This window comes from Rhodnius prolixus, unplaced genomic scaffold, assembly GCF_049639745.1.
Source record: "Rhodnius prolixus isolate KJV_2025 unplaced genomic scaffold, Rpr scaffold_1, whole genome shotgun sequence".
In the NCBI taxonomy this organism is placed as follows: Eukaryota; Metazoa; Arthropoda; class Insecta; order Hemiptera; family Reduviidae; genus Rhodnius; species Rhodnius prolixus.
The window spans coordinates 19,399,462-19,418,721 of record NW_027411581.1 but is presented as its reverse complement, the minus strand read 5'-3'; the positions used below and the strand labels follow the sequence as shown (position 1 = coordinate 19,418,721).

The 19,260-nt window shown below is 32.3% G+C and overlaps 1 protein-coding gene across 3 annotated transcripts in view; it reads right to left on the bottom strand.

The window, feature by feature from the left end:
- The window catches only part of ko (Stork-head domain-containing protein knockout), a 260,788-nt gene that overhangs the window by 135,990 nt on the left and 105,538 nt on the right, over positions 1 to 19,260 (bottom strand). For 2 of the 3 annotated variants that reach the window (XM_074133530.1, XM_074133540.1), the window contains exon 2: positions 17,750 to 17,839. The exons of the other annotated variant lie outside the window; for it this stretch is intronic. The gene's annotated coding sequence lies outside the window, so the exon portion shown is untranslated. The remainder of the gene's footprint in view (positions 1 to 17,749; positions 17,840 to 19,260) is intronic. 3 annotated transcript variants of the gene reach the window in all.

Genomic DNA, 19,260 nt, shown 5'->3' with positions numbered 1-19,260 from the left:
CACCCCGTTGAAACAACACTGAAGAATTGCGGCAGGAAGTTCTTTTCACCCTCGCAGAGCAAAGTTCCCACCATCAGGTTTCTTTTTCTTCAGTTTCCAAAAAAAAAAGTTTAATGAAATAAAGGTGACGTAACTTTCCCAGCAACCATTTGTCTCGTAACATACTCTCAAATAGTTAATTGTCTATAACATTTGTCTTGGTTTCTCTCCTAATAGATATATCTAGCTAATCCTTTGTTTCGTTCATTATCTCCCCCGTACCCACTCTTTTCGAGGACATAAATAAAAAAACAAATTTTCTAACACTACGATTACGACTCAAAAGATTCTTGTGATTAAACACTTCTGGGCAGAAGAAAGCGCTTATCGACAACTTAAAGAATAAAAGCTTAACGTCATCGTTTACAAAGCTTTCCAAGACACCGACAGTAATAAAATTACAAATGAAGATAAAACAGGTAAATGCAAACCGTGCAAAATAAACAATGATTGTATGTACTCAAATGACTGCATCATCATTCCAAGAAACTTGGATAACACTTTTGGCTTTTATCTCCACTTAAAATATTCCTTCAATACATTACTCAAAGACACTAACTAACTTGGTATGTTGTTCACAAAACAAAGAAAACAAAATAATCCCTGATATGGAACTGTGGGAACACAAAAATTGCATGAACTTTCATGATATTGGAACGAAATATTGGCATTTTCAACAAAGTTATTATCAATATATTAGGCAGTTCATGAAAGTAGCCTAAAATATAGATACTGTTCAATGAATACTAAATACATCAAATAAAAGTTTCAACCGCAATTGTGGAGAAAAGTTATTTATTGTACAAATGAGGGTGTGCACTTTCTTTACTTGTATAATATTACATTTTTTCTGCCAATATTTCAATAATTTGGAATATAAACTCTTAAACTCGTACGAAAAGAAGAATGAAATTTAGATTAAATATCTAGAGCACAAGAAGTTTAAAAAAATAATAATAATAAATTTGCTGATTCATTTGATTGCTTTACAAAATATTTTCTATGTTGATAGTTATTGAATCTAGAATAAACTGCTTCCATAAATGAATAGGTAGACAATATTACTGTTGAAGAGTTGCTACAATTACTTTAATAAGTTATCTACTTAATTTATGCCATTTTTTAATTTTATAATGATTATTTTCAGATGCATTGATTGTGTGCATCTATGAATCGAGAGCGAAAAAGCAGCGTTCAATAAATAAATTATTAAAGTCAATAAGTGACAAAAGAAGTTAATCTTCTAGCTCCAACTTCAACCAGTGTTATACATTTCTTATTTTAAATAAAATGATAATTACGATACTGTCTGTTCTGGCAAAAATAAAATTAAAAAAATAAACAAACAAAATAAAAACTATCCTCTTTCACCAGCTAATTTGCAAAAGCTGCCTCGATCCATTTGGATAAAAGTGGTGTTATTAAGGGAAAAAGATCTGCTGAGATCCGAAACCATACTTTCTCGTCAAATTATGTGCGAAAGAAGGTTTAATAATCTCCAGTGCAATTTGCGACTACCTGCCTACTTGTTTTAGCGATTAGTACAGATGTCTAAAAATAGCTTTTTAACTACCTAACTTTAGAAATCTTACTGAATTTGGTACTACTAAGTGTACTTGAGAGTCTTACAATCTACTCAATGTTACTGAAAATCCTGCAGGATTAAGTAGAGTTTCAATTAAGAAAAGTGAAATTCTACGGGATCTGATTCAATAAATTGGTGGCACAGTAGCAATTAGAAGTAATACAACTGTTTGGGTTAATTTTTCTCAGAAATTATTAATTGCACTAATTTTTTGTTGCAGTCGGCTTATCGACAACTGGGCCATTACCGCCATTCTGTAATTTAAAACCACTAGTGCAGGAATAGTGTCTCCTTTTCTCTCTGCCATTTTATTCGATGACAGTTATCAAAATATTTAATAAATATTCTGTACTTATCAAATAACGCTACGAATAATTTACTGTAACACTTAAGCGTTTTTCTTAGCGCTGACAAATGTTTTTCACATTTTTTTCATAAATACATTACCTCTTATTTATAATATCTTTACAATAATGTTCGCTTTGAGCACTCAGATGTAGAACTAGGAATGCCAATGATATTGAGTAAAAATAAACATATTGTAATATTATTAAAGATATAAATAACTAACTTAAGATTATAACTTTTCGATAAGAACGTATGTTGAAGACAAATTTATTGTTAAACCAACATCATTTGTAAAATATATAATGTTCTAATTATGTAACTCTGTACTAGCCTCTAAGTTGCACCAGGTAGCACAAACATGGAACAAAAAATAAATAAGAGAACTATAAAAAGAGATTATCTCTATCCCAAAAAGGAATACGAATGTGCTTTATCCCACGGTATTGTTGCGTGCGTAAGCTTGGAGGGTTTGTATTTAGTGAAGTTATAGTTGCAATTGAGTGTGCTAGTTCTATGACAAATGTTTAATACGTTTTTTTTACGTGATTTTAAGCTAATTAAGTATGTATTTAGTTTTGCGGACATCCTTACAGGTGGAAAATTAAAAATTAGCAATTTATACTCCAGAGGACACTTGCTATAGCTAGATGGTTACCTTTTAATGTCAAAATAAAAGGTAAAGTCTCTCAAAATAAAGTAACGGCTGCTTATCCAATACTAAATTCTACATCTCTGAAAGAACCATTCCAATAATATCCTTCATCCTTCACCCTTCATTCAATATAAAGTATCCTTTATTCAATACTTAATCACTGCCCTTTATAAGAAAGTGTTTAGGTCTTTCTCTGGCCATTACTCACATCCCCAACTCTCCTCTCATTGATCAGTTTTCATCTTTAATAGTACTTCCAACAAACCGTAATGTCGGCAGAGACAAAGATTCGTGATTTAGTCACAGCAGTGGAGGTCTAAAATTGATTTAATAGTTTTAACGGCAATTTATTTACATAAAACAACTAACCAGCTTTCACAAGATATCTTAAAGATATCAGTAAGCCGCTACATTATTCCGGTTTTAAGGTTAACAAGTCGAAAATATCAAGCTAAATTGATAACATCTGGGTGGTAGCTTCTATGTAGCCGGATATCTAAAGCTGTATTAGTTTTTTTTACTGAAAATCTAGTTTATTTTCAACTTATTGGGTCAGAAAGTGAAATGGAAAAAGTTGTTTTTAATTTATATAGATCACAACCCAATCTCTAGTCACAGGCATTTTTGTAAATATTTCTGATTTGAACGAACGAAATTAATCATGGTAAGATCTGTACCAGTTTCTACTTCCAATTAGTATTTATTTTGGTCCATAATACTGAAGATGATAAATTTAGTTTATGCGTTCTTTAAGAACGCCAATTCTCATTCACAGTTATAATCAATAGACAACTAAAGAAGTCCAATTAGAAATGGGAGCAGGGTTGGTCCAACAGCTCGATACCAGGCTGTACTACACACATCTTAACTACACTTTCTTATCAATACGATGAGATAAGTTTCCCATATGCTAATTCCTAATTCCTCGCACCTACTGGCCAATAAAATGATCTAATTGTTAAGATTATTGCCATGGACTACAGCTATTAATTAGTGTGAGATTATCTTCTTCTTTTTCTATCATCTACATGCATCACTACACGTTGTCAGTTGCAATTGTGTTTTTGTAATTACATTAATAATCATTCTGGCCACTTAATTAGGGCGAAAGTAAGTTGTACACGCGATGAGGTGTTAATATTTAAATTAACTTTAATAATCCGCTTAATTGCGAGCTTTAATTAAGCCACTTACATTGTTTCTTTCTATTATCAACTGCATATTGCTTTTCTTTAAATCGAGACTAATTTAATTATTAAAAAAAACTTTTAGAGAGCAGAGAAATTATTGTCATTTTTAGTCTTTTTTTAATTTTGATTTTTACCAAGCTTTCTACTTAGGCAAAACATCATCTTCAGGGCTTATGCTAATTATTTAACAATAAACTTTGTTTTTTTGTTAACTTTTTATTAACCTCAAATATGTTTTTACATGCCTATGTCCTACAGGAGTCCTCCCGCTAACGTGTGGAGCAAAGCGAAGACATGTGCTGACGTAGAGAGTTGTTCTTTATGCGGCAAGAAGAGCAAGGAAGATAGTCATATTCTGGGCTCTGAAAGGTGTAAAGTGATCAGAGATGTGCTGAAGGAAGGTAAACAAGCTTGCCAAAGGCCTAGATCCGAACAATGCAAAAATTGTGGGCAGTCGAACACGATCTAAGCGTAGCAATAGGGCTCTGGGTGCAAAGCAGGGGATACACTTAGAGCCGACGTAGCTTATTGCACAGTCTCCGAGCCTGCTAAGTTAGTTATTGGAGGTTTAATAACTGATCTTTGAGAGGAATGTGAAGGTTGGCTGCAGGCTGGCGACCAGAGAGGAAAGGTCGCAGCTCCTGGAATACTAGCATGAAAGAGGTTGATGAACTGAGCAAGGCTTATAAAGCAGGTGAGTCCCTTGTATAAAGCAGGCGAATTGGTAAATGGACCGCAACTTCACTCAAGTTTTGGATAGCCATAAGTATTTTCGATTGCACCTAAACAAGATGGGAAAGGTTGCATCACCTGGCTATACTTTTCTGGAATTTCCGATTATGCTAATCGTATTTTTTCCCAAAGTGAAGAAAAATACAAAACCAGGTAGAGAAGCATTAATGGCTGACATTGAGGCGTTTCCGCAGACTGTTCAGAAGTGATGTGCTACACTGCCCTATTTTTCGAATGACATAGGTGTATGTTGTAGCCAATAGATAGGAATTTTTGATATGAATGTAAGATGCATTAGTATATATTGCATTTTCATGTACCACAAAAATAAAACATGCTTGCATCACAGAAAGAATAATAAATTTCTGTTGATTGGTGCGCCTTCTAATGAACTATCTTATTAATTTGCATAATCATCAGCAAAAACTGCGGAAAAACTACTTTCAAAATGAAGTGACATAATGTTTGTTGTTTCGCCAATTACATTTATAAGAAATAGGATTCATAAAGATGATTCAAGATATAGCTCATCAATCAAAACACAAATTGGGAATTGTAAAAGGAAAAGTAATAATATAAAACTACAATTAAGATTTAAATGTGAGATAGAGAGGTTATTTCCACAAAATCACCATCTAAATCAGTTTAAACACGATAAATTGTGTAATTTACTAAAATAAGAACCTAAAAATAGAAACTAAGGGTAAGAAGTGAATGTGTAATGTGTCCTCGTCAGAAGCCAAGACTGGTTTCATTGTCTTACATTCGGGTATTCTCTAACGGGTCACGATAAGTGAGTCATTTTACTACAACTTCTTTATTTATTTAAAACATTTGTATGAATTTAAAGAATATTAAATAACGTAAACAAATTTAAGCGTAAATATTGCTAGCAAGAACTGTATGCCGGAAATTATTTAAGTGTTCCATAAATGGAGTAGCCAACTGGACCGGTTGGTGAAACAAGGAAGTAACTATGCTAAGTCAGTTGTGCCGACGTGATCTGAAGGTCCGACCATGTTATTTATTTAAATAAGCTCGCAAAACTATTTGATAAACATTTAAGAATTCCACGTGATCTTGTTCCCCACAAATAACTGCACTATCATTATAATCTTTTTGAAGCATACAACTTATTAGCAAAGTTCAAGCAATCTATCTTTAAATTGTTTCCCCTTTATCTAAACTACTTGTATTTTAAAATGCAAACAATCATTTATTAAATTTTAAATTATTTACGTGATTTTATTTTAAGTAAACGAGAGCAATAGCAATGAAATAAATAATTTGCGCTTTCTTTTTTAGAAAGTAAATATTATTGTAAAAATAATTATTTAGTAGTTTACTATTAAAGCAATTGCTACTACTTAGAAGTTTTTGTGCATCAAATATTTCTACTGCTTCTTGTTTTGAAGTAAATAGTTGATGGTCTTAAAAGAGCAATAATAAGTTTGGAAGGCTTTTAAGATTGTAAATTGGGAATTCCATTGAAATTTCAAGTTCGATTTGTTTGAAATAGATTAAGATTATAACAGAGGAAGAAAAGTTAGTGCTAATTTCAGTTAAAATTTATTTAATTTTGTTAAAAACGTAAAAAATATAATTGTCTACAAGCATAAGGTTTTTGTAAACTGTTTTATACCACAAATTAATGTAGGTTGTAGAAGATAAATTTAGAAGTAGTAAAAGAAATGTAATAAAAATAGCCTACTATTTTCTGACTGCAAATGAAGGTAGGAATGAGATCGAGATCGAGGACTGGAGACAAAAGCAGATATTGGTAGCGAATGAGGGATAGAAAACGTGTTAGATTCACTGATTTGTGGATTTTGTTTTTAGAGAGGATTTAAGAATAATTAATTTAAAACTGAGCTATTAAAAAAAAAAAAAAAAAAAACAGCTTCGATCAAGATATCCCTAAAACATCATTTAAATGCCTAATTAAGGGTTATCTTTAGATGAGTCAATCTCCACAGTTACACAATCAGAATAAATTATTTTTAAACAAACCTAGTTCAATGCAATTAAATAGTAGTTGACAAGTAAAATGTGTTGAATGTAAACTTCAAAAAGTCAAAATTAGCACAAAAGGAAGTTTCGCCAATAGCGGTTCTCCTTGGATTGGTTTTAGTTTCCTCGCAAAATCTCAAGTTGTAAAACAAAAAAACTTTTTCCACTCCATTATCTTAGAGTTTGGAGAGAGGCAAGTGATTTAATAATTCTGTTTTAGATAGATCATCAGATAAAAATCTTTATTAGTTTTGGTTCCATGATGAATGTATGTTTTTTAACTAGTATTTAGGTTAATTACAAATAAAAGACAAATATAATAATAATAATCATTTTTAGATATTCTTTCCCTAGGAGCTTCTTACAGCTCTCTGTCCAGTGGTGGACAGTATTGTCAGTAATGAGAAATAAGTTCACTTTTCAGTGCACTAAATAAAGCTACTGGCACCAATGAACCCATATAATGACGCGTCTTAAAATAAATAAATAAATGAAAATAATAATAACAATAAATTTTGCAGCAGGAAAAATATCAAAGGATAGTAACGATGGAGGAAATTGCTGAACGTAGCACTAAAACCTCCTTCAAGTTTCTGGCGAAAAGAAACTAGGGTACGAAATAAAGAGGCTGTGGAAGTTAGAGCCTTTCTCGATAATATTGATGTTACTTTCGGCTTCTGGCATAATTCCACTGGAACTGCACACTATTTGGGGCGAAATATTTACATCCAAATTCAAAAGCGGTGTTCATTGAACACAGAAAATTTCTAGATGACCAATAATAATGAACTAGAATCCCGTACATTGTTATTATTAATAATAATCCAGGATTGGAATAATAATAATACCAGGGAAGGGATTAGCTATGAGGTTAGCATACTGGACTCCCACGCGGAGGTCCCAGGTTCGAATCCAGCTGTTGACCCTTAGATTTTCTCTTCCTAGGAGCTTCTTACAGCTCACTGTCCGGTGATGGACAGTGTTGTCTGTAACGAGAGAACACTGTCCGGAGGCCGGCAGTGCACTGAAAAAAGCTCCGGGCGCCAATAACCTTAGATGTTGACGCGCCTTAAATCATTAAAAAAAAAAGAAGAAAGAAATAATAATAATACCCAATTCTATTCATTGCAATCAATGCCAATATCGTGCTGTAATAAACAATTAAAAAACAATCGCGCTAATAAATAGGTTGTTGATCATGCGATTGATTACTGCTGGATCAAGGCTAATGATTTTTCACAACCATAGTTTGCTCCTCTCATAGGGGTATAGATTCTATTTGGCGTGTCGATAAATTAATTCGATTAAACCACTTTAATTAGCTATTAGGTCACTCAGGTTGGTTTGAGCGGTGAATCGTGTAGCTAGAAGAGAACACTCGGCTGATATTATCGGGCCCATGGCTCGTGCCAATGCTGACATTTCAAAATGTTTCTTCACCAATCTGTCTATCTTACAGAGTTTTACTTTTCACATCCTAAATAACTTGCGATTCTGTTCTAAATACCTTCATTTTTATTTGCGCTGTTTCTTTATTCTAAATACATTCTACATATTCACCAATTATATAATGAATTAGGCTTTAAAAAGAAATGCAGATTACATTAGCATTACAAGCAATTGAACCTTGGTTCACTAATATTTTTTTTTTTTCAAGAGGAATTTTTATCAAACGTTTGGATTCCTCAGTACAATTCTATAAAACTATCCATTGTAAGGAATTTCCGCATTGTAATGACTTCTCGTCCGCAACTTTTCTTAGAATAAATTAAAGCTTCTTCCAACAGAATTCTAAAAGTGCAGTTAATGTACCTGATTTAATTGAATTCCTAATCAAACCATGCACTTGCCTTGATTATTTTACCATCTATTGAAAAAATAAAAATAAATAATGGAAGATAAAGCAAAAGCCGACCAGTCTGCAAAGCCCGAATCATCCAGTCAAAAAGATAAAATTAATAAAAAATAAAAGGCACTAAAATAATTAACTACATCTAAAATAGATACTATACTACAATGGAACTGATTGCAGTTTGTGTTAATACAAATTTATTTTGATTACACCCAAAATGAACAGAAAAATACGTTTTAAAGAATGTTAGAATAGACGCTATTATTTCAAAAGTTTTTTTCTTAGGCCCTTTTATCCTGATTGTTTATCCGTCCTGCAGCAGAAACAATGCATGCAATGGGGAAGTGAATTCGCCGTCCCACTCAGAGATCTCAGAGTCAGTGAGAATTCAGTGCAGTTAGCAAATAGAATAGAAAACATTTGGTTAGATTGGGAGGAGTGATAGGTTTCAATGTGTATCGTTTGTGTTTACGGTTTTGATATTTAACCCTAAACGATACACAATACATTTAGAGCTTGCAGAGGTGTTGATAGCTCCATCAGCAAACACATATTTTACAATTAATCCGAAGTATACATCCTCTGTCACGCTTGGGAAGCTACAATGGGCTTTAGTGCGTAAGGATTGGGATGGAAGAATGAGTGAATCGAGGATTCTATTGGACAAGTTTCTAGGTTGCCATAGTTTACATTCTACACAATGTTCTGGTCCTTCTTTCCTGGCACTCAATCAAGTGACATGGGTCTTGGCCACGTTTAGAATGTTTCCGCCAGTATTTCTCTCGACCGCCATCTACTTCCGCATTTCGAGGATATTCTTGCAACCAGGGAAAATTCGTCTTGTCCTCCAATTCTCATTTTCTGTCCGAGAATTTCAGCGGCAATCAATCTCCCTAATTGACCAGCTCAATTCAAGAATTGGTCTAATCCAAGTAAATGCAGGAGGCTCCTTTCTTAGCGCATTCAGAGCTCTATTACTTCAACGCCGCCAGATGGTACCATTAAATACTGAACCCTAGATTTTGCGCAGTCAGGGCCTTTCAAACAACAAAGGATGCTAGTTTTCCTTTTAAATAATCCAGGTTTGTAAGGCGTGTGCCAAGAGAGGCTCAATGAAGATTTTGTAAAGCCTAACTTTGCTGATCCTTATCAACAGTACGCTTTTGAAGCGCTGGTCTAATTCATAATAGACTTATTAGCTGACACCAACCTCCTTACTAATACTTGAGAGATAAAAGATATTGTTGTCTACCATCTCATGAGATCCTAATTAAACGAACTAAGTCATTATTATAGTTACCTAAGCTGAATAGCTCGGTGGTGGAGAAGAATTTAGTTTTTCCTGGATTGGTTTGGATCACCAATCCAATTTCTGCCATTAGCGAGTTGCACATTCTTTATCCATTTAGTCATAATCAAATTTCATTGTGAGTTTAAATATCTTGTAAGATAGAAGAGTGAATAATGATATACACCCGTCCAAGTTTGGTTACATCCCATGGGGAAACAATTCATTCAAGCATTAGTATCTTTGATTTTATTCGATGTAGAACGCGTGTTTACTGTATCCCTAACCGGTTTATTGTATCAAGCACTGCAGACCTAACTATATTTTCAACAATTAATTGGAGTTTATATACTTAGGATCCGTTGATTATTGCTGGACACCTTCCTCATTTGCCTTGTTATTTTAAGTTTAAGAAAGTAAAAAAGCGCCGAAAATTAAATATATCTTTTCCAAATATTGTCCATACTTGTCAGTCTACTTTCAATGATCCAAGATGTAACAGTTCCTGGTTCTAGACCCATTTCTAAACAGACATTCACCTGCTATCTCACAGCCGAACAGGGAAATATACACCTTACCAATAAATCTAAATATGAATATAATAAAATTGTAGGTGTTGTGCTATGGCTGACTATATAAATCAACCATTCCGCGTTCCATTTCTAAATATTATTGAATACTGTTATCAACATAATTTTAAAATGATGCGCTCCATTGGTTAGATTGTTTTTACTTCTTAAAATTAAAAAAATATGCACATTATTACAGTTATCTTGTATTTTTTTAAGCCTTTTAATTTCTAAAAAATTACATGAGATTAATTCAAGGATTATTTAATTGTCGACGGATATCTTCTAAACTAAAATGATCAGATCATGAAAGTCCTTCATTTAAGCCTTGAAAGTTGAATGCTCAAGCCCCATTCTTGCTATATTTGGTGAAGAATTAAAAAAAAAAAAATATGGTTAAATTCTATGTAACTGAAAAACTGTTGAAAAACATAAAAATCTCCTTTATTTATGTAGTTATCAACCCTCTAATTTTATAATTATTTCTATATGGTATTGAGATAGTTTCACCGGCCTGCCCACATGTTCATCATGGACTTTAATTATGGTAATAGATCCTGTACACACTATCACAGAAATAATTACGGCAGCACATCCTTTCCAAAATAATCAACTCCCACATACTCTTCATCATCTCTTACTTGAGCACAGAGAAAGCACAAACTGGCTGGTTTCCATTTCATTTCCTAAAATAACTGTAATTATTTATTTGGGCATATTCATATTAACGAATATTTATTAAACTTTTACTTCAAGTTAACCATAAAGTAACATTTTGTTTGATAAGATTTAATCTTTAATAAATTGCTTAAATAATCCCGGATATGGGTATCTGTACTATACGTTCCTCTTGTTTGGAAATAATGTAATCATCACGTTATATGGTCATGTCCCAGAAGTTGGTTAAATTTTAATCTCCAGATTTAATGTCCATGGATCAAGCATTTAGAAACTGAATACGTGGATTCTTTCCACAGAATTCAAAGATTTCAAGATGATAAAGATCTAAAGAACAGGGCACAACAAAAACGGAGACAGTTACAGAGCAGTGAGACCGCGAGAAAAACTGTTTAAAAATTTCTTCAATTAATCAGAGCTCCTCAATTCCGCCATTAAGGCAATTCTTTTTTTTTTTTTTAACTGTAAAAAAATAAACAAATACCTTTTATAAAATTGGTTTTGACTGATTTTGAGTTGCAATCATTACAACAAAGTAGAGTACTTTTCATTTATCACTTTTACATGTACATCAGAAATGCTTAAAGCTTCTTTGTGTGGTTGCATTAAATGATGTGAATAAAAACATTATTCCTCATAAATAGCCCTCATGAGAGCTACTTTTCGACGCTACTACATTGCTCTGTATTTTAGGAATAATTCGTGCATAGGGTCATTTACTTGCAGAGAATCGCCTAAACAGTCGTCAAAATTTAGCGATCACACAGAGAAAGTGTTCACATTCAACTTCTAGAAGATTCTTATTTAGACACGAAAAAACAATTTACCGTCTCTTATCGTATGAAGAAAAGTTTTTCTCGAAGGCAATTTTGAAGCCACCTAATCCATCAAGGGAAAACAAGAACCGCTTTTGAACAACAGCGCCGCCGTTATGTTAAAATAATAATAATCCTTATTAAATACGAATATACCTTACATTGAATAAAAAATAGAAATATAATATACTGACGTGATCTTTTGCATTGTTTAAAGAAGGCGTCACGTCACGATTATGGACCACGCCTGCCGTGAAGGCATTGTTCTCACCTGTTCTTATCAGGGTACGTACTGGTTGGAAATTTCGCTTAATGCTTTGGTGTAACCATGCCATAATATTATTAAAGCTGTTTTAATACAGAGTAAAATACTATGATATAAAAGGACCGACAATGAATATGTCAAGATAGTTTTAATTTTTTTTTAGATGAAGTAGTAATTCATGTAAAAGAAAATTTCTATTATAACAAATTAATTTAAGTAATTTAAATTTAATCAAAATTATTACACAGCCTGTCATTGTTTAGTTCCTAGTGTAGTTTAGTGGGCAGTTTCCAGCAAGAAAAAAATGTAATTTCGCACATAACATATTACTTTACAAGATGTATATTTTTGTAAACCAAAGTGCTTCAAAAAGAGAACTGTAAGTCTGAATTGTGAATAATGATTAAAGTAAATGTACTTTGAAGAAATTTTAATTAATAATTAAACAAAGTGCATTAATTAAACACCTTAAATGGGTCTGCTGAGATAGTAATCGACTTTTACTATTAATATTTTATAGACTCACTTTGAAAAAAAAAAAAAAAAAATGGTAAACACATAACTCTGCGACTCACCTTCCTCTAAATTTACATAGAGCATAGAAAACATCTGGACTAATGCGGAGAAAACACTTTTAATAAAAAATGAATAAGATATTTCTCCATCAGATTCTTATTTGAATAAGAAACATCTTAAAATAAAGGACAAAAATAAAAATAAAAAACTAATATGAACTCTGTAAACAACATTATCTCTCCAAAAATACAAATATCAAAGTTCATTCAAATGTCAACTAGTATTTATTGAAAACTATAATTAAATGCGTGAAAATTTAATTTAATGATTAAACAAAGAAAACCTATTTGTAAACATTAAGGGATGATGTTAATAAATTTCCTAACAACATCTACCTTTCAATATATCTAGAAAAATATGTTAACGACCATTTTAGAACTAAAAATTAGATTTAAGAAACAGTATATTCATTTTATTGCCTTCAAATTAACAACTAAAGAAACTTAGATAATCTGTAATGAAATTCATAAACTGCAAGCGAAGTTGTAAAAGCCAACAATCTAAAATACCTATTACTGTAATTACCGAACATATCTTATGTAATGTTCGTAAATTACAGAAAATATTACACAAGGTTAATTATTGATTTATGCAGTACTGCATATTGTAGAATTACCTTCCTGATCCTTTAAAACTTGAAGCGCATATTAGGTAATTAAAACTGATATTATTTATATTTGACATAATTAGATAGTTCGCCCATTTTATTTTAAACATTTAAGTTAAAATGTGTAAGTGCCTTCATGTGAAGCAATTATAGAAACTTTCACAAAAATAAATAAAGTAAAAGAATTAAAAGTTTTAAGTACTTTTTCTTTATGTAGTTTCATTTTAATAGTACCTCACGTGGAACCCACACACTAGACTTAAAAGACAAGCTATGACAAAACGTGCGAAACTACTTTACAGACTTCTTGGACGACGCTCCAAATTACCTACCTATTGAACTCAAACGATTAATATACAGTACTATCCTCAAACCAATGTGGACTTACGGACTAGAGCTGTGGGGTTCAGCCAAACCTACAAACGTACGGACTGTACAAACATTTCAGTCAAAACTCCTCCGACAGATAGCTGACGCTCCTTTCTACGTGACTAACCTCACTCTACACAACGACCTCAACATCCCCTTCGTACACCAGTTAGCCAAGACTAAATATGAAAAATTCCATAGTGCTCTCTCCACTTGCTCCAATTCTCTAGTACAGTCTCTCGCCTCCTCTGATATTCCTGACAATCCTCCTCGCCGACTGAATCGCCAGTGGCCCCGCGACTTCCTCGCAGTCTGAAGGCCTAAAATAAATATCCTGTAGAAAGTGCTGCCGCTGGGCAGTTTCTTTCCTCCTGCCTTTCACGCCTCTATACTTCAATCTCCTTATTTACTTATTGTATAGTGTATTATACAGATTGTAAATGGCTAAATAAATTAAAAAAAAAAAAAAATTAATAGTACATAATAATAAGTAATAACAATAGTACATAATTTATAATAGTACATAATAACAAAATTAATCTGGGCTAGAGACATACTAAAACGATCATTAAAAAGGTATTAATTTTGAAGATTATCGTCAAAACAGGTTTGTTTTTTTGAAGTATCTGTTTATAAAAATGGTACAAAGTTGAATGGTATTTTAGTGCACGATACTGGTAACAAAAACAAAAAAAGAAGCATTGAAAATAATAGGCAAACAGAGACGGAAAATACATCCTTCTAAAACGAAAACACGGAGAAGTTCAGCTTTAGCGAGGAAAAGACGCGTCTACAATTATGGAATTTTCTGAATAAGCACATATTTTTATTTACGAAGTTTGAAATGAAACTTCGATGAGGACAGTGTAGCTAGCTGGTTTTGATATTAAAAGCGACAATTTGGAAAAAGGTGGTTCATTTTGAGCTTCTGCTCAAGTAAGTAAATAAATAATAACTTAGAAACAAATAATTAGTGAGAACAACCGTAATACTCTTTAAAAATTCAATGATAAGACATGAAAAACAATATATCGAATAGAAAGACAAATTATTTGGATAAATAATTTTGATAAAATAAAAACAGCGCAGTGCAAAATCTGCCTATTGCACGCCTCCTAACTACTGATTCATGCCAATATTGGTAAATATAAAAAAAAAAAATAGCTGTTTACCTGTTGGATAACTTCCAACAGGCCTTATCTTCTTTTAAATGTTTTGTCTTATCTTACAAGCATTTCAAAATTATTAGCCCGCAAAATTCTAAATTTATAAATTAAATGACGCAATGTGTCCACAGCTACTGAATACAGAGCTGGAGAATAAATTTACTAATAATTTAAATCAGTACAAACGCCATGAGAAATGAAAATATTGAGGCACTATAAAAACAGTTGTGTATAAATAAATCCACGGAATGATACAATCTGCTTAAAATACTAAAATGTACTATTTATAATCCAGTTTAATTCTTTATATTAAGAATTCCAACGTATTAATAGCTGTAGAATAAAATTACTTCTATTATTAGGTAAGTAATGTAACTATTGTGATGCCACTGGAATTGTGTTTTTACTGAAATTTACGTTTTTAGATTCCCTGAATCAGGAAAAGTGACTTTTTGCAAGTATTCTGTGGTTTCGCGGGAACAAAATATTTTGAAAACAAAAAATCACAGGACGATGAAACTTTAAATTTCAATTTAATCCTTCCAGAAGACCCGACTGTATCGTAGAGATCAAAATTTCTGGACTGCAAGAATCACTTTATTGACTATTTTTTGACTGACCAAAGGCCAAAAGGTAGTGCAGCTAAAAAAAAACTCAGGCGGTAATGAAACCAAACCTTTTTTGAAAAACCTCACCGAGTAAAATAATGCTATTTTATCCTAGAATTCAATTGCCACCTCACAGCGCTTCTGTAGACCATACTTGAACTCGATTTTATAAGAAAACACTCTACTTTCTAGGCAAATAATTATAATTCAGCTTCTGTGGAGTTTCCATTTTTAAAAAAAAAAAATCTTACAGAGAATGTACAAACATATTTAATAATTCCGAACTTCGTTTCTTAAATTTTTGTATAAATCAACAAGTTTTGCTTCAACAGATGAATTTAGACAATCCAACACCATATGTCTGATAAAGCAACACATCTTTAATGATAATATCGTTAAAAAAGTGAAGATCTCAAATCTAAGATGGAGAAGACCTAATCTTTTATATACAAAAATAAAAAGTACCAGCGTGAGAAGTTGTTGTTCACCATTACTTTTAGCCAGGAAGTATACTATTCACGCAAACAGGAAATTCCTATTTTCTTGTTATTTTCCAGTAGAAAACAGTTTATTACAGCATCTGGTAGAACAGCGATGATTTATCTAAATCCGATCTCCGCTATTCACCTCATTCAGACGGCCTTCTTATCTGATTAAGAAAATAATTACCAAATAAAGGGTTTTATTTATAGATTTATATTTGATGGGAATAAATGCTGCTGTATATACAAAAGTTAAGAGGTCAATTTTATATGAGTAAAGATATATATTAACTAAAAGAGTGGTAAATGAACTAGCCGCGGTAGGTTAGTTGCCCATAAAAAGGCATGAGCTGTTCCAGCCTTGTAGATTTAGGCCAAGTTCTCTAGCCAACCGGATCACATCGCTTTCAGATCAAAACAGCCAACAAAATACCTAATTTTTTGTTGTTAGAGTGCATCTTCCATGTTGTTTCTTTTATAATAAAACTATTAATTTTTAACGTTTTTATCAATATAAAGCTTTCCCCTTTACATGTGTACAGATACTTTCATTAATTAAAATCATTTATGAGGGCAATATGTCAGATATCACAAAACCAATTTATAGGGCTTGTTCTTGTTATAATTTCCTAGATAAACAGAAGCTAAATCAACAGATGAATTGGTCAAAAATTGTGTAAGTAAGTGCTAATAGATTTGTTTTTATAGATATTTAATTCTAGAGAAAAATGTTTTTGAAGATTATGTTTGAACAAACACTTTTTCAACACCAACATTAAAGAATAATATTTTTGGGTATCTAGTAATCAGATGTTGATAGGGATTCGTTAAATGTTTGAACAGAAGAGTTGTAAAATTACTGCAGCAAAATTCAAAGATGAAGAAACCAATTTCCACGTTTCGGGGGTTTTAAAAGTTTTATCTATTTATTTAATCTTTAGGATGCTTTAACATTGAGGTATTTGATGGTTGCAACTTTTTTCAGTACTCTGCCGGCCTGGAGATAGTGTTCAGCCTTCTCTCGTTACTTTTTTTTTTTTTTTTTTTTTTTTTTTTAACGCATCAACAGCTGAGGTTATTAGCGCTCGGAGCTTTTTTCAGTGCACTGCCGGCCTCCGGACAGTGTTCTCTCGTTACAGACAACACTGTCCATCACCGGACAGTGAGCTGTAAGAAGCTCCTAGGAAGAGAAAATCTAAGGGTTAGCAGCTGGATTCGAACCCGGGACCTCCGCGTGGGAATCGAGTATGCTAACCATATAGCTAATCCCTCCCCTCTCTCGTTACTTAAAACACAGTATATCCATGAAAGAAATTGTAAAAGGTTCTCACGTAAAGAAAATCTAAGAGTAGGCAGGATGGACACAAAATCTCTGCTTGGGTAATCTCTTCATTAAACAGCTGAGATAACCACTTCCTTCCGCGTCAGTATTGTTGCTCCCCAAAACACTTTTTGGTTGCATAAATTCTCCCATTTTAATTTTAATATATTTCTGTTTTCACGGCCTGTTTTATTGGTACTTGACTCAGCTGCTATTCTTACTTTGGAGTTGAATATAAGAACATCAAAAAGACTATTCGGCCGTGCACAGAGCCTTCTGAGAGATTTCTGAGTACTTCTTAGTAAACTTACCTCGGAGGGATTGCTGTACTTGGAAATGGTTTTACCCTGCACAGTAGATCTTTGGAAGTCTCAGTACAGCACCCAAACACAACTTGCCACTATGTAGAGAATGTCGTGAGGCAGGCGATAGATCACGTAATATGAGTAAAAAATAATGAAGAAATACTTAACTGCTGTAAGTTATATTTATTGCTCAAACTAATTGGTATAGAAAACTTCACTCTTAGACGTGTCGTACAGAAAAAAAATGAAAGTATGAGTAAATTTTTTAATAAATTTATGATTTTATACTCACGAATTTCGTTCTGATGTCGAACTCTCTACAAAGGGAAGGTGTTGGGATTGTATTGCTTCCCACTCGACTGTCGAACTTATACCGGGACGGCTGTAACATGTTATTATTTATTAGAATGTAATTATTACATTAAAAAAAGTTTATTAAAACCAATACAATTATAATTATTGTTTTGGTAATTTAATGCGATTTTTTCATTGAAAAAATGGTTTCATCATTGACATTCAGATTATTAAAATCTAATTAGAACCCATTAATTAAAAAGTTAACAAAATAGGAGTAATTTTCTCAAATTATATCGTTTAAAATGTTATTAACAAAATATGGAAAGTGCAGATAAATAGCAATTAAACATTAGAATAATTAACCAAAATTCTGTTTTGGAAGAATTGAGTAAAAAACTGTTTTTTGTTCAAGTTTTGTAAATTTAGTTTTATATATAATTAGCAAAGCAGCGTTTTACTTGATTTTGGACAAATCGAATGAGCCTACCAATGTTTAGTTTGAAACGCTTACTCAGAGAATATTAACTTTGATGAGGTTCTGTGAGAACTATGACATCACATTTTCTTCTAAATTCACCATTTTATTAATTAGAACTTAATAATATTGAAGTAAACTTTTTTTTTAAAAACAAATTTTTAAGAAAAAGTTCTGTAAATGTTTAAACCAGGTTTTGTTTTAAGTTTGTAAAAGAGAGGACAACATGCTCTCAGTTTCCAACCTACTCGTAATATTACTGCCCTCACTAATTTTTCCAAAAATATGGAAGGTCCAAAGATTTGAACACCAACCAGGCCTTTAGACTATACCGTTTTGGGCATTTGGTTGGTTTAAAGAATTCTTAACAGAAAGTAGAGTGCACCAAGGAGATCGATTAACCAAAAAAGTTAATAATGGAAGACCATCACTGCTGAAACGAGGAGAATTACATTCCGAGAGTACAATATTCTATTGACGACCCCATCAAGATTTTGACAAATAAAATTAACCAAGAAATAAAAGAATTTAGCTGGAACTTTTAAAAGGTTAATAAATAAAATCCGGTTATTGTAGAATAAATAAAGTTAATATTATTTGCTTAAATCGTCGCAATGAAATTCTTTTCTTTATTATGTATTTATTTGTGAAACTAAAAAAATGGAGGAACTGAGAGTTTAACACAGGGGTGAGCAACCTTTTTAATCAATGGGCCAATTTAAATTTAATTTTTTTTTTGGCGGGCCGCACATAGATTAACTCTTATTAATAATTTACGAAACTTCGTACGAAACGCATCGCGTCTGTATTGCATGTTTGAACAAGTCACCGACAAGTGTGTATCTCGTCACAAAAAAATCGCGCAGACGCGGCGCGTTTGTATTGCATGTTTAAAAACGTCGTCGACAAGTAACTCGCCATAAAAAAATATTTCGGTTTAGTATGTACTACCATTTTATTATAATTAATTTTATAACAATATATTGATGGGAGAAAGTCGATAAAATAAATTCAATTTTAGAAATGCTTGG